Genomic DNA, 14603 nt, shown 5'->3' with positions numbered 1-14603 from the left:
AATGAGTTTGTAAAAAGTTAAAATAAATGAGTTATAAATGGGTAATTGGGTTACCCAATTCATTTTTTGACTTACCCATTTATACCCATCTAATTAAGTGGGTATAAATGAGTTGACTCACTTATATCCATTATCCATTTTACCCAACCCAAACTCGCCCAAGTCACCCATTTTGACACCTCTACTTATCCCTTTAACATGACACTACTAACCTTAGTAGTTTTAATAAAGGGATAATTTCATAAACCTCCCCTGAGGTTTCTGACAATATCACTAGCCTCCCTTGAACTTTGTAAAATTATACAAACCTCCCCTGAGGTTAAGGTTTTGATAACAAATTAGTCCAATTAGAAAGAGTAACATTAAAAAAATATTTTATGGAGAGTGATGAAACTTTGATTCCATAAATACCCCTTATGTATGTATATAAATTGTATTAGCAAAAAAAATAAAATTATATAAAAGTTAGAAATAATTAATACTCACATTTCACCATTCAAAAAATTTATATTTAATAAATTAGATAATACAAATAATCAACAAAACTACACTAATGATCACAAGATTCAACAAAATGAACTAGTCATCTCTTTTAACATAATATTTGCTATGATTCTTGTAATTTTGAATAGAAAAATTTTTAAAATTTGCCTTTCTTTTCCCTCTTTCCTTCATTAGGTATATCAATTAATGTTATTTTGTAAATACAAGTCATCATTCATCATTAAAGAAATTTTTAACAGTTAATTTTGTTAATTAGTGCTCTAATTATTTAATCATTAGATATTAGTAAAGGAGAATGGAGGGAAAAGAAAGGCAAAATTCAAAAAATTTTCTATTCAAAATCATAAAAATCATAGCAAACATCATGTTAAGAAAGATGACTAGTCTATTTTGTTGAATCTTGTGATCATTAGTGTAGTTTTGTTACTTATTTGTTTTGTCTAATTTATTAAATATGAACTTTTTGAGTGATAAAATGTATGCATTAATTATTTTTAAATTTTAATTATGTTTATTTTTTTTACTATTACAACTTATATACATGCATAAGGGATATTTATAGAATCAAAGTTTCATCTCTCTTCTTAAAGTATTTTTTAAATGCTATTTTTTCTAATTGGACTAATTTGTTATCAAAACCTTAACCTCAGGGGAGGTTGTGTAATTTTACAAACTTTAAGGAAGGCTAGTGATATTGTTAGAAACCTCATAGAAGGTTTCTGAAATTATCCCTTTAATAAAACTCTCTTGTTACCATGTTTATGCAAAGAATGGATTTTATAATTTTTTTACGTTTGTCCTTTTTATTCATTTCTCTTATAAACTTTAAAATAGTAATATTTTTTTGATAACTTTTAATATCATCCAATTTTTTGTAGCTCTTTTTTTTGTATCAAAATCAAGAATAAGTCAACAATGATTAAAAACAAGTAGCCCAAAATCACTACTAAATTGTGATAGTTCCATCAGCAAACTAGTCCATAAACTTTTATTAAAAAAATAGTCTATAAACTTTAAAAGAAACAAATTAGCCCTTTTTTCTCTATCTTAAAAAGAATTTATATTCCTAATAAAGTATTGTGAAAAATACCCTATTATAATAAAAGATTTATTGCTATAGTTGATTATCAAATAATAAATATTGACACAAAAAAATTGACACACTTTTTGTTTAGAAGAACAAATTGAACTTTGTAAAATAAGGGCATTTTAGGGTATTCATTAAATTTTTTTACTCTATTTTAAAGTTTGTTACTAAAATATCAAATCAAAGGAGGTAAGTGTAATTTTAAAATATCAAGGAAACTAAGTGAAGTAGTAAGAAACCTCAAGGGAGGTTTCTGAAATTATCCCATCAAACTATCATGAACCCAATTGTGCAGCCCTAACACCTTGATTTGCCTCAGACTTAGATGCCAGGTCTTGTCCCTCATTTCTCTCTCTTGCTACCCAGAACAAATACCCCTCATTTTTTTCAAGAAGCACTCACTGTTCATTTCTTTCTTAGGGGGTACTTGTTTCACAGATTGGAATCGGAAATGGAAATGGAATCATAGACTCTGATTTTGGAATTAAACTTTTCATTCCAATATCTAACTTGGTTCACACATTGGAATTAGCATCATTCCAATTCTTTATGCTTGGTTTGATGAATATTTCGGAATTAAATGCAATTAAATTCCAAATTTACCCCTGAATTCCAAAGTTTAAGGAAGGGGTATTTGAAATTTAACGGCCGTTATACAACTTTCAAAACAAACAAATTCATTCTAAATTTTGGTTTGGGGTAATTTCATAAATCAAATCGCTGTCATTTTCTATAAAGTATCACTTTCCCATAAAAAACCATCTCTTTATGGCTTTCCTCCATTGTAAGAACAGAGTACCCATTTTTCCATAAACAAATTTATTTATCGGATAAAATAAAAATAAACTCGTTTTTCAATAAAACACCAGCTCTTTATGGCTTTCCTCCATTATAAGAATAGAGTTCCCATTTTTCCATAAATAAATTTATTTATTGGATAAAATAAATATAAACCCATTTTTCAATAAAACATCGGCTCTTTATGAGATTAAAACGGATTTTTCAATAAAACCCGTTTATTTCTGCAATTATCCTTAAAACAAAAGAACAGAGTACCCGTTATTTCTACAATGAGATTAGTCACTTCAGTCCCAAGAGAGATTCATTTGTTAACTCGAGAGCGGTCTCTAGAAAGAATTTCATGGAGGGGCAGGATATATGTCTTCTAGTGCTCATGTAAGAGAAGGGAAAGAATCTTATGCAGATTAATTTGGCTATCACAAAGACCAGAGATGAAACTTTTCAAGGGAGGCAGACAGCGTATTATGGTAGTCATCAAGATGGCCTCCAGCAATCTGAACTAGATATCCCGAAAGATTTGATCTCACTCTTCAAGACCAGAAATCGAACAAGGATATTACTCCTAGGTGTGATTCACAAGCTTCTGTATCTGTTTCGAGTCCTCCTAACTCTCCACCACATCTCTCCCATGATGAGTTGGATGATTCCAGTGATTCTCCCATGGCATCTATTACAGCGGAAGGGAAGAAGAAGAAGAAGAATAGAAGGTGCGGCGTGTGATGGAGAGAAAAAGAGGATAGGTTCGTCAAAAATGTTGTCTGAGGGAATAAGTTGAGGGTTTTGTCCAAAACCTCCCAATTTGCTCGGGAATGAGAGAAGTCTGATTTTTTAGAAATGATTCCAAAATTTGCATTTCAATAGCCTTAATCCAAGCAACAAATAAGGGGTTCATTCCTTTCTGTGATTCCCAAACCCTTTAACCAAGCATCCCCTTAGTTCTTATTTTTATTTTGCTCTTAACTCTTGCTGGCTTATGCATCGAACTTGCCCCGCCTCTTCCTAGCTCCTGGTTTCAGGACTTTTGCCTACCCGTACCCGTAGTCCCAGGCCGGCAGATTCCTCGCGCGTATAGTAAACAAGTTCAGCTCAAATTAACTTTAATCCATCTAATCAGGCTCTAAATTTTCATGCGTTTATCATATTTTGTCCCATATCTCAATGCCATCAACAATTTGGATGGCAATGTTCTATTGAGTCCACAATAAAACCGAGCATGTGTTGCCATATATTCAAGTAGCAATTATTTAGAATGCTTTCTCTAAATTCATCAAGAAAATGAAAAAACATATAATTTTTTGTAAGGGTGAAGAACTTGCTAATTTCTAGTTGAAGGCCTACTCACTTCTTGCTGCCGACTACTTAAAAAGGGAATGCCAGGACATGATTTATCTTCTACTAGTTTCGGTTTTTCTTTCTAAATTCATTGAATTTTCCAACAGCATTTCACATATAAGAATGAATACTATTTGATATTTGCATCAATTCGACACTGAAATGTTTTCCATTTTTGTAATGATACATAATTAGTATGAATACATTATACTACACAAAAAAGGGGGGGGGGGTTTGGCTAATAGCGGCATAGGTGCCTCGTTGGGAGAGGTTTCATGTAGGCATATTAATGAGTCGAGTCTTACTCAAATCCAATACATTTGGATAAAATTTGGGTTTAATTTCTCAAATTCCAACTCTACTTAAACCCAGACCCTATAAGAGAGTAATGGGTCTAAGTAGGATATGATTTTCTATTATTCATATCCAAACCTAAATCCAAACCAAATCTTGTCCAAACCTAAATTATATATATATATATGGGCAAAATACACTTTACTTGCCATAGTTTAGCAATTTTTCATATAATCCCCTATAATTTCAAAAATTATATATAACATCCTCATAATTTGGATGAAAATGTCAAAATGGCGGAAATGATCATTTGTAACAAAATCCATAAAAATGTCAAAATTACCCTTATTTAAAAACTAAAATGACTAAAGTGACCAAAATATATAAATATAATATATATAACACTCTAACCCCGTATGAATTTATATTTTACCATATAACTCCCTTATAATTTTCAAAATATATACATAACACTCTGTTGTTAATAAATAATTTTCAACTTTACATAGGAGTACTTTTGACATTTTAGTTGATTCTGTTATGGAATATAAATTCTGTCATTTTAACACTTTAATCCAAACCATGAGGGGGTCATGTATAGGTTTTAAAACCATAGGGGGATTGTGAAAAAATGCTATACCATAGGGGGGTAAAATATATTTTACCCTATATATATATATATAAAATAATCCTATTTGTCATTATAATTGGTGTGAACATTTCAGGAAAATGAGAAAAAGTAAAGGAAAACAAATAAAAGATTGGATGCAAATGCAAATAAGGTTTTAAAAATAAATAGAAGTAGTTGATAATAATTTTTTTTTAGTTCATAATATTGCATTCAACTTTTTGAATGTCAATTTTATTATTTGAAAATTAACATTTAGATAGTATTTATGTTACTTTTGAATTTTATATATTTGAAAAATATTTTTACTTTAGTTCTTCATTGTATATTTAAAAGAATATCCATTAGAGACCCAAACCCATAAGGGTCCCTGTTTGGATTTACTTTTTCAAACCCATAAGGGTCTGAGTTTGAATTTGGATTTAATTAAATTTAATGAGTTTGGATCTTAATCAAAGGATCCAACCCAAATCCTATCCTTTGACATGCTTAGTTTCAAGTGTTAGTTTTTGGCAAGGATATTATTGATTTGGGAAACTATCAAAATATAGGAGAATATAATAAATGTGAGTCCAAACATTCATATGATAAGTTCGGTATAAATTAGGTGTACTGACGGATGCCTTGGATAGATGAGAATCCAGCTTGAGCGATTCTGAGCAACAAACTTTGTAGTATTATATAACCAACAAAACAGTGTCAGAATTAAAAAACAATGCCAGATGAGGACATGACCTGGTCATAGTTACTGAAAATGATCATAATGTTAAAAAAAAAAAAGAAAAAGATCTTATTTTCATTTGAGAAAAATTGCAGCAAGGTCTTCTGATTAGGCAAGCCTAGGTGGAAACTTTTGCTGTCCAGCCTGTGATTATATATGCACCCTTTTTGGCTCAAAGGGGATTGTCTCCAATTTCTACCAATCCAAGTAGCTCTCTTTTGGTTTGGGAGAGGAAGTAGGCTGTGGAATATCCACACCAGATTGTGCTGGAGAAGAGCAGACAAATAAGAATTCCATTTTTCTAACCCCACCACATTGTAAAGAAATGCTGATAAGTGAAGAAGCCACTCGATCTCTCCAATACATAGAATGGAATGTGGAAATATAATGCACCAAGATTTCATGTGGGTTCCACTTAAAAATTTTCAGAAGACATTAATCAATCAAGATAAGAGCAATGGTGTTGAGATTGGGTAAAGTTGAGGCCTCAAGCTGTTCTTAGCCTTATTAATTGTATGCACTCTGAACCAATTTAGTTTTTTTCTTTTTTGCGTGAAGAAGTCATGGAATTGATCCCAAAAAAAAAAAAAAAAAACCAACGTTGCTAAAATTTGGACAACATAATTTTTGGATTTTCTCCAAGTGAGCTACCAACAAGAAGTTCCAATTTGGTTCTATATAACTGGTTTACCCTCCATCTTATGGTTTGTGACACGATATTAAAGAACTGGTATAATAACTCATGTGATGAATTGAATGGTACGGAAGAAAGGAGTGTAAGTGAGAAATCTCGAACATAAAAAAGAAATATTAAAAAAAAAGTGATATGTCTTCATTGTCAATGATGCATGTTCATGCCGCTACCTACATATGCAGTCCAAAACAACAACATCGGGAATCATTGGAACAGTCCAACTGCTTGTTGCAACTTTATTGTATCTAAATGTCCAGTGCTCATCTAGCAAACTGCCAGCTTACCTTTTTTCATGAAAAGTTTTACTTTTCCGATTTTTAAACGCGGAGTAGATAATCAATAATCAGACGCTCTATTGGCTGTATCGTCTTCTAGTGTCTTCTAAAAAATTTATTTAAAAAAAAAAAGAAAGAAAAGAGAAAAGAGAAAAGAAAGTGCATATTAAAAACATGAAAATTTGACTTGCTATACCTCGAGACGTGCCAAATCTCAAAACAGATTATGGACATCGCATTTATAATCAAGGGAATTGCTTGACTACATTAGCAGTTCTTTCTTGAGATTTTATGACTATGAAATAAGATGAGGAGGGTGTTTGGCAATTTAAAGTGAAATTTAGGTGACCATTTTTGGTTGTGCATGATTTTATGCTGACAGTGTATACACTATCAGATTAGATAAATAATGACTCAAATTTTACACACGTATCATAAATTCAATAATGATAGTGTTTACCGTATCAGTACATATAAAATTTACTCAAAAATGTACGGTGACAGACGTGTTACAAGAATATATATATATGTCAAAAAAATAATTTTTGAAAAGCCAAAAAATGCTACAAAAAGATAAAACAAGGCATATTAATGATTCCATTTTAATAGTAGTTTGTGGGCTTGAAAATATCAAATCAAGGTGGGATTTTCTGCAGTAAGATGCCTTTTCAACAGTTTTTGGGTTTGTGAGGATACTTTATCATCAATGCTGTGAAAAAATACGACATGTTATTGATGATTCCTTTAAGAGTTTGAGAGATACTGTACTATTATTAAGTGCCCAACCTCCAAAGCCAGCTATTATCTGTAGTATTAGTAAGGGCGAGATAATTAAGGGATATTAATTTGTAGCTCCAAGTTATGCTGCGGGAGCTCAGTTGGTAGGGAGATTTAAACAAGAGGAAAGTAAGATAATTGACAGGCAAGAAGATTTACAGGTAGACAAAGCTCTGTTTGGACCACCAATCCAAAGGCCTTGGCTTTTCCAGAAACTGGGCAGGTGACGTGTTTCAAACGGACCCCAACACCCAACATGAAGATATTTTGCATGGAATCTACTCTCAATCGTGTACAGCGCGTGGCGGACAAAATAGGGTAGCGATTAGAATGGACAGTGAAACACTCATACAAAAAACTGTGAGTTATGAAAGGGATTAGAATGGACAGTGAAATGGTGCAGGGCATCATGAACGATGGTACAAAAGAATATAAGGAACAAAAAAAAAAAAAAAAAAACATAACACAATGGGTTAATCACATTTTATCCCCTTAAAAAATACTTTATTTTTCAGTTTACCCCCTAACCTTTAATTTTGCTCACTTAACCCCCTTTAGGACAAAATTACCCTTGCATTATTTGGACTTTTCATTTACCTTGTTTTTGTTTCTTTTATTCCTTTTTCTCTTTCTTCTTTATTTAATTCTTCTTTTTTCCCACAAAAATTTTTACCTTAATGATTGAAATTAAAAAAGAGGAATTGCAGAGATCTATCTTCTCCTTAAATGATTAAAAAAAATTCAAATCACTTTCCTAAATTACAATTTGTTTAGCCTTTCAATTCTTTTAATTTTGGGTTTTCCTCCTTCCTTTCTAGTTTCTCATTTTATTTCCAAGAAAATATCTTAAGATGAAATTGTGACCTGATTAATAATCATCAATTGAAATTTGTAACACGTGGCATCATAAAAAAAATCAAAATTAGTTTTTGATGCCTTTTAAACCTTCACTCAGAAATATGCATTACAAACTCAAAACAAAACTTTTCGTTGAAATGAAATTTCTATTGGGAAGGATGAAATAAAGAAGAAAGAGAAAAAGAAATAAAAGAAAAGAAAATAAGGTAAATGAAATGTCAAAATAATGTAAGGGCAATTTTGTCATAAAGGGGGTTAAGTGAGTAAAATTAAATGTTATGGGATAAACTGAGAAATGAAATATTCTTTAAGAGGACAAAATGTGATTAACCCTAACACAATATTGGAACAAATTTTCTACCTTTTTTTTTTCTTTTTAGGAAACGAACACAAAAAGGTAGAATAGATCAAAATCCTTACTTTTTTTTTTCTTGTATATTAAGAATTACTTAGAGTACTAACTTAAGCATTCAACTAAAAATTTGCAAAAGGAGAAGAAAAGGAGTTAATTGGATAACATCCACCATCCAAATTGTGTTTTTGCTATAGATTGCAATCCTTGGGTGAGAGGAGATATTATATTGTTGGTTCAGCACTTATGATTCGAGATAAATGGTGATAGTTAAAACAAATTAGTAGTGTGGTTACAAGACAAAAGGTCAATATCATGAGAAAAGAAGTGGCTCATGCCGCTGACGAGAGGATGGAACTAAATGAGACGTACTCGTCAATTTTCTTGCTGTTGTAGTACGGGATGAGGATAGAGCTAAATGATGATGATGTGTTTGTCAATTTTCTTCGAAACAAGTCCCTCATGATGCTACAAGTCACAAAATTATCATTGACAACACTTGTTTTGTGCTGGGCAAAACGTACACATCATCCCCCTGAGGTTAGTAATGGAAATCGATAAAGGGGTATGTAGTGCGCCAAATTCTTACTTGTACATTAATTAGGAGCATTCTGTGGTCTTTTTCGAGAATCATTCCCTCAATTTGTATTCATCTAATAATGATACTGGTCCAATTTTAAAGGGATAATTTCAGAAACCTTGTCTGAGGTTTGTCATAATATTACTCAATTCCCCTGAAGTTTTTAAAATCTCGTTACTTCTCTTGTCAACTTGACAAAACTGATAATATTTTTATCAAATGTCGTAAATTGATAACATTACCCTTACTCTTAATAACTATTTAACCAAAAAGTCAAAATAAAATAAAATTTTAAAACCAAAAATGTAAATTTAAAAAACAAATTGTTAGCTAATAATGGTTCATATTTCTTTACATTGGGATTGTCATGAGATAGCAAAGGACGTGGATAAATTAAATCTAATCAACGTCAGCCACTTAGGAGAATTTTGGTGAGTAATTAATACCTTAAAAGATTCTTTTCGTGCACAATTAAATTATAATTAAGGAAGTCAAGATATGTTTTGAAAAAGTATGTTTTATTTCGTAGTGTGGTTTAAATTGTATTGAAAACTAAAATAATCCCTTTATACGTGTGAATTTTTCAAGATATTTACACGTTATAAAAATTTAACCTTATATGATTTTTTATTGTTGCTATAACTTTCATAAGTAGCATGCCAAGCTTTTTTACAGGACAATACATATAGAAGCATGCCAAGCACGAACTTAAACTATAAGCAATAAATGTTGAAGAAGGCTTTTGTACAATGTGTTATTTTCTTATCAACCATATATAATGAAGTTATTAGTTAATTACCTACTCATCTTTTCTCATAATTACCCACTCGTTTATAAGCACATTTCCTTAAGTATCCCAAAATAACTCAATATGCCAAGAATCCAATTACAAGTGAAAAATTAGAATCCTACCATGGAAATTCAAATTTGCAAGAGTGTAACAAGTTTGGAGTAGCTTATTGGGATGAATGAGAGCAATCATGTATGCTAGGATAAACTTATTTCTTAATTAAGCACAAAAAGAAATGTTGCACGCACTTTGCTCCCTTTTTCTTTTCCTTTTTTCATCTTTCCACTCTTCCCTAGACCTTTCTCACTCACAGGATTCTAAGCTTGAATGTGGTGGCAGTGGAGAAGGCTTTAAAAACCCTGTAGTTATAATTTTCATCTTAATTTGTCATTGTTCTCTTGGTTCCAACATATTTAATTTCAAGTTTATCGTATTATCACTAAATTTATTACTTATATAAAGAACCTTATTTTATTGCAATTTTACGGGTAGATTTATTAACAATTAGGGTAAACGTCATATTAGAATCGATAAAGTGCAAGATCACCGGTATACATTATGGTAGAAATTAAGTATTATTTCGCTGTGATCTTCACTAATTTAATCTTTAATGTACAATTTGAAGTACACACAAAATTTCTCTCTTTCCCTTGTTAAACTTGTCATCCATTCAGTATGATGTTTTTGCATAAAAACGATGATCTTTTGAACGGTCACAATCACAATCATTTGTCCAATAATGTAGTGAAAAAGAAGTAATTAGAGGGCAAATTTTCAGTTAAAATCAACCTTGAGGATGTAAAATTAAGTTCAACTAGTGCTGGTCTCATGTTTGTTCATTCAACTTTGAATGTAAATTACACACAGTAATTCAAACTTCCATATTCTTTAGGCCAAAACTAAAAAAAAAATAAATAAATAAAGGAAAAACTAAATCAATTATATCTATTGCTTGAGAACTGAAGTACCAATTTTCTTCAAGCACTCGTACTGGCCAAATAAAAATCTTACTATTTTGTTTAACCAAAAATCGCCTTTAACGTTATTTTGGTTATCCGTAATTTTTGTTCTGGATTATTATGAAAATAAGAAAATTTTCAGAAGCAATAGTGAAAGAATATCAAAATTGATATTTTAGCTTTTAAAAGCTTGTAAAATCAATTATATCACTCTCCATGGAATTTAGAAAGCAAAGCCACAAGAATACCCCCAAAGTATTTGCAACCTCAAATTTAGGGAAATAGTTCACAAACAATTATTAAGGCAAACTTTATTTCAACATCCATCTACCAGCATCTTGAAGATATTGACACATTTATACTTCAAGCTTTTGTTGATCAAGATTCATGTTACGTAGAAAGGAACATGAACGTATACATTCAAGCCTGGGTATGCACATAAATGAATCTGAGCAGAAGAAATTATTTGTAAGAATGTAGCAAATGTACGTGTAGCCACTAGTTATTGAGGTTACTGAAAATTGTTTCTACCCCTCTTCGCCAGATTGGATCTCACAGAATTCCTGTTACTTTGCATGTCTTTCTAGTGATACTACAAATGATCTCTTAAGGAAATCCATCAATAGAAAATTAATTTATACTGAGATTTAATCAACATAAGTTATCATGCATTTACGTTGAAAGTATATGCACCAGCACTTTTAGATGCACGTTACCTAATTTTAAATTGAATTTGAATTTTATTTTTCACACGTATACTACACATTCAAGAGTATTAGCATATATACTATCAGCATATATAAAATTAATACTTTATTATATATATACAAATTAACAGAATGATAAAATTAGAATTGAGCTTTTTGTTGTTAGAGTTTCCACTGTGATTACGCCATCCTGTCATATCGTGATCCCCTGGAGATACGATAAAGAATTAAAGCATGAAAAAGTAAAATAGCATGATTTACTTTATTTGCTCGATCTTCTTTATTCTTTGATATCTTTTCTGGTTTTTTGTTTTAACTTTGTTTTCTTCACTTTCTTAACTCCCATCAGAAGCATAGGAGTTGCAATGCAGCACAGTCGTCATGTAATATCTCTTCTGAATACAAATAAAATATGTTTTAGTCCATTTTGCACTTTCACTAATATCCTTTTCAGGATGGGACCTCCAGCACCATGATATACTACTAGTGTTGTCCAGCCACAAGAAGATAGGGTTAAGGTGCATGCTGGTACTTGCATTAGTAACTAAATCATACCTCAATCATATCCTCAGCTTAGCCTTTTGAGGCTTCACCTATTTAGTACAAAACGTACAAAAACTTAAAGACGTTGTTGCCCTAAAAGTAGTATTAGCTAGAGAACTTTTTGTGAAGATATCTAGGTATCCAGGCTGTTACGATGGTACCTTACTACACTTATATCCTTTTCAGACAGTTGTTAATGTGTGTGTGTAGGCCTTGACAACAACCTCCTTGTTCACCTTTCGAGGGTTTTTTCTCTTTCAACTAAGAGAATAGTTTAGAATATCAAACTATTACATTATTCTGCCTTTTAGCTAAGAGAATTCTTTAGAGGATGGTACGTACAGTATGATCTGCTTTAGACACAAGCCACAAGTTTGGTAAATCCCTTGGATCTTTGTTAGATTGCACTAAGACAACTTGGAGGCCCCTTTGTAGAACCTAAATTTAGAGTTCTAATAGTAATTAACTCGTGCAAGGTTTTAGGATTGAAGAGATAAAATAATTACTCACAAAAAATTATACGTGTGGGAGAGAATAAACAAATAAACATTAACAGTATAATTGATTTTTTAGACAATGAAAGAAAGACACACTACAATAATAACTTGCAAACTCTTTTGAGTCTCTTAGAAAAAAAAAAAAGAAGAAAACTCCAACTAATGCCCTATTTATAACTTACTTAGACTTGTAAAATAGGAGACTACTTGTATAAAAACTTACCAAATAAAACACAAATTCCTAAATAAGACAAGTACTACAAACCTGAATCCAAATAAAACTACGTACTAAATAATTATATGAGAACTTCTATTTGTCAATGTCCTTGGATTCCCTTGCAAGATTTTACCGTGGTATAAAACCTTTTAATTATAGTGTCACCTGTTAATAAAGTACTCGTTAGATAGGGATAGGAGTGTAGGTGAGAGGTATCGGATTCGAGACTCTCATTTAAAACAAAAAGGTACCAGTTAGAGACAAATTGTTCGTGTAACCATTTTTGTGCACACATACTGAGCTTTATTCTTCCTAATGCTCTTGTGCATTTGTTCCTTTGCCATACTAGTTTGGCTTAAATAGGCAATTTCTTATGCCACTTGTTTGGCTTAAATAGGCAATTGCTTTTGCCTTGGGTTGGTTTTTTACAAACAAAAAGTTCTTGTCTTGTCGGTAGAATACTTTCAGTCTGTGGCCATTTTTTCACGTAGCAGATTTGGCCTATCAGCATTGAAACTTAAAAAAAGAAAAAAAAATCTTTCCATATATAAATCGAACTCCTTAAATAGACTAACTTAAATCTGGACCATAAACCTTTCCTGCCAATTATCTCTGCAAATGCCAAGCCACCACCGGATCCATTTTTAGTAGAGTTAAGTTTGAGAGAGATTTAACAATCGTCAGCGAATATTTTCTTGTAATTAAACCAATTTAGAATTAGGGATAATTTCAGAAACCTCCCCTGAGATTTTCAACAATTTCACTCGGCTCCCTTGAGGTTTACATAATCACAAAGACCTCTCTTAGTGTGATAACAAAACAACAATATCCTTCATTAATTGTCAACTTATTGAAAAATCTATCAAATATTAAAACTCTCTCATCTATTATCAACCAATAATTCAAACTATAATCTTTCTCATTTAATTATCTATTGTCTTCCCCCTACATCTATTTTCCTTTCAAATTAATTTTTTTATTATCATCAACCAAATGTGTACTGTCGCCACTAATAAAATCATCATACACACTAAAGCACTAATACTTACATATCTTGGTATCTATTCCTAATTCTTGATTTTCTGTTATTATTAAATAGTTTCCTTATGCCTATTTTTGTTTCCAATTTTTGATAGGCATTAGCAAATTGAAATTGCCAAATGACAAATTGAGTGCTAATTTCACTATCAAACTAGATGGAGATGAAGATAGTGACAGTGATAAAAAATAAAAATTAAGGATAGGAAGTGGAATAGGAACTAAAGATAGGTTATACTGTTATGGTTGCCATGACAAAAGGTGTTCTTAGTATATATTTATAACTACATTGTGTTTCTATTTTTTATTTACAATTATTGATGTTAACCCGATAGAGAGAATTTGATTGATTGTAAACTTTGTGCTAATGAAATATATTGGATATTGATATTAGCAGTGATGGTTTAGATTATTTTGTATTAAAAAGGTGGCAACCATGGAATTGAAATTTAGGGATATTGATGAATATTGTTATATATTAAGTAAAATCTGATATTGATATGAGATTGTAGGTAAGCTCATTTGATGTAGTGTTTATAGTTAATACAATGGTGTGCATCAGAAATTTTTAGGTAAAAAAGGAACATTAGAACAAAAATAAGTGTTTATTTAATCGTGATTTGAATGTTGATGGGTAAGTCATAGTGATAGCAATAAAAATAAATGAAATAGAGACTATAAACCATTTTGAGAAAAGTATTCTTTTGGGTCTAAAAGGTTACTTGAATAGTAAAAATAGGAGAGATAGGTATAATTTTTGAACTTGAGGGGAGCTTTCTGCAATTGTCAAAAACCTTAGGGGAGGTATATGAAATTAACCCTTAGAATTATATGTAGCCGTATACATGCAAGCGGCGGCTGGTCTTCTTCACGAGTAAAACGAGACACTTTCGTATTAAAATTTTCGTCATTGGTGGATGAATTGGAGCAAAAAGTGGTTATACCTAGT

The sequence above is a fragment of the Coffea arabica genome, chromosome 7c, assembly GCF_036785885.1.
Source record: "Coffea arabica cultivar ET-39 chromosome 7c, Coffea Arabica ET-39 HiFi, whole genome shotgun sequence".
Classification (NCBI taxonomy): Eukaryota; Viridiplantae; Streptophyta; class Magnoliopsida; order Gentianales; family Rubiaceae; genus Coffea; species Coffea arabica.
Note: the sequence above shows the minus strand (reverse complement) of the source record.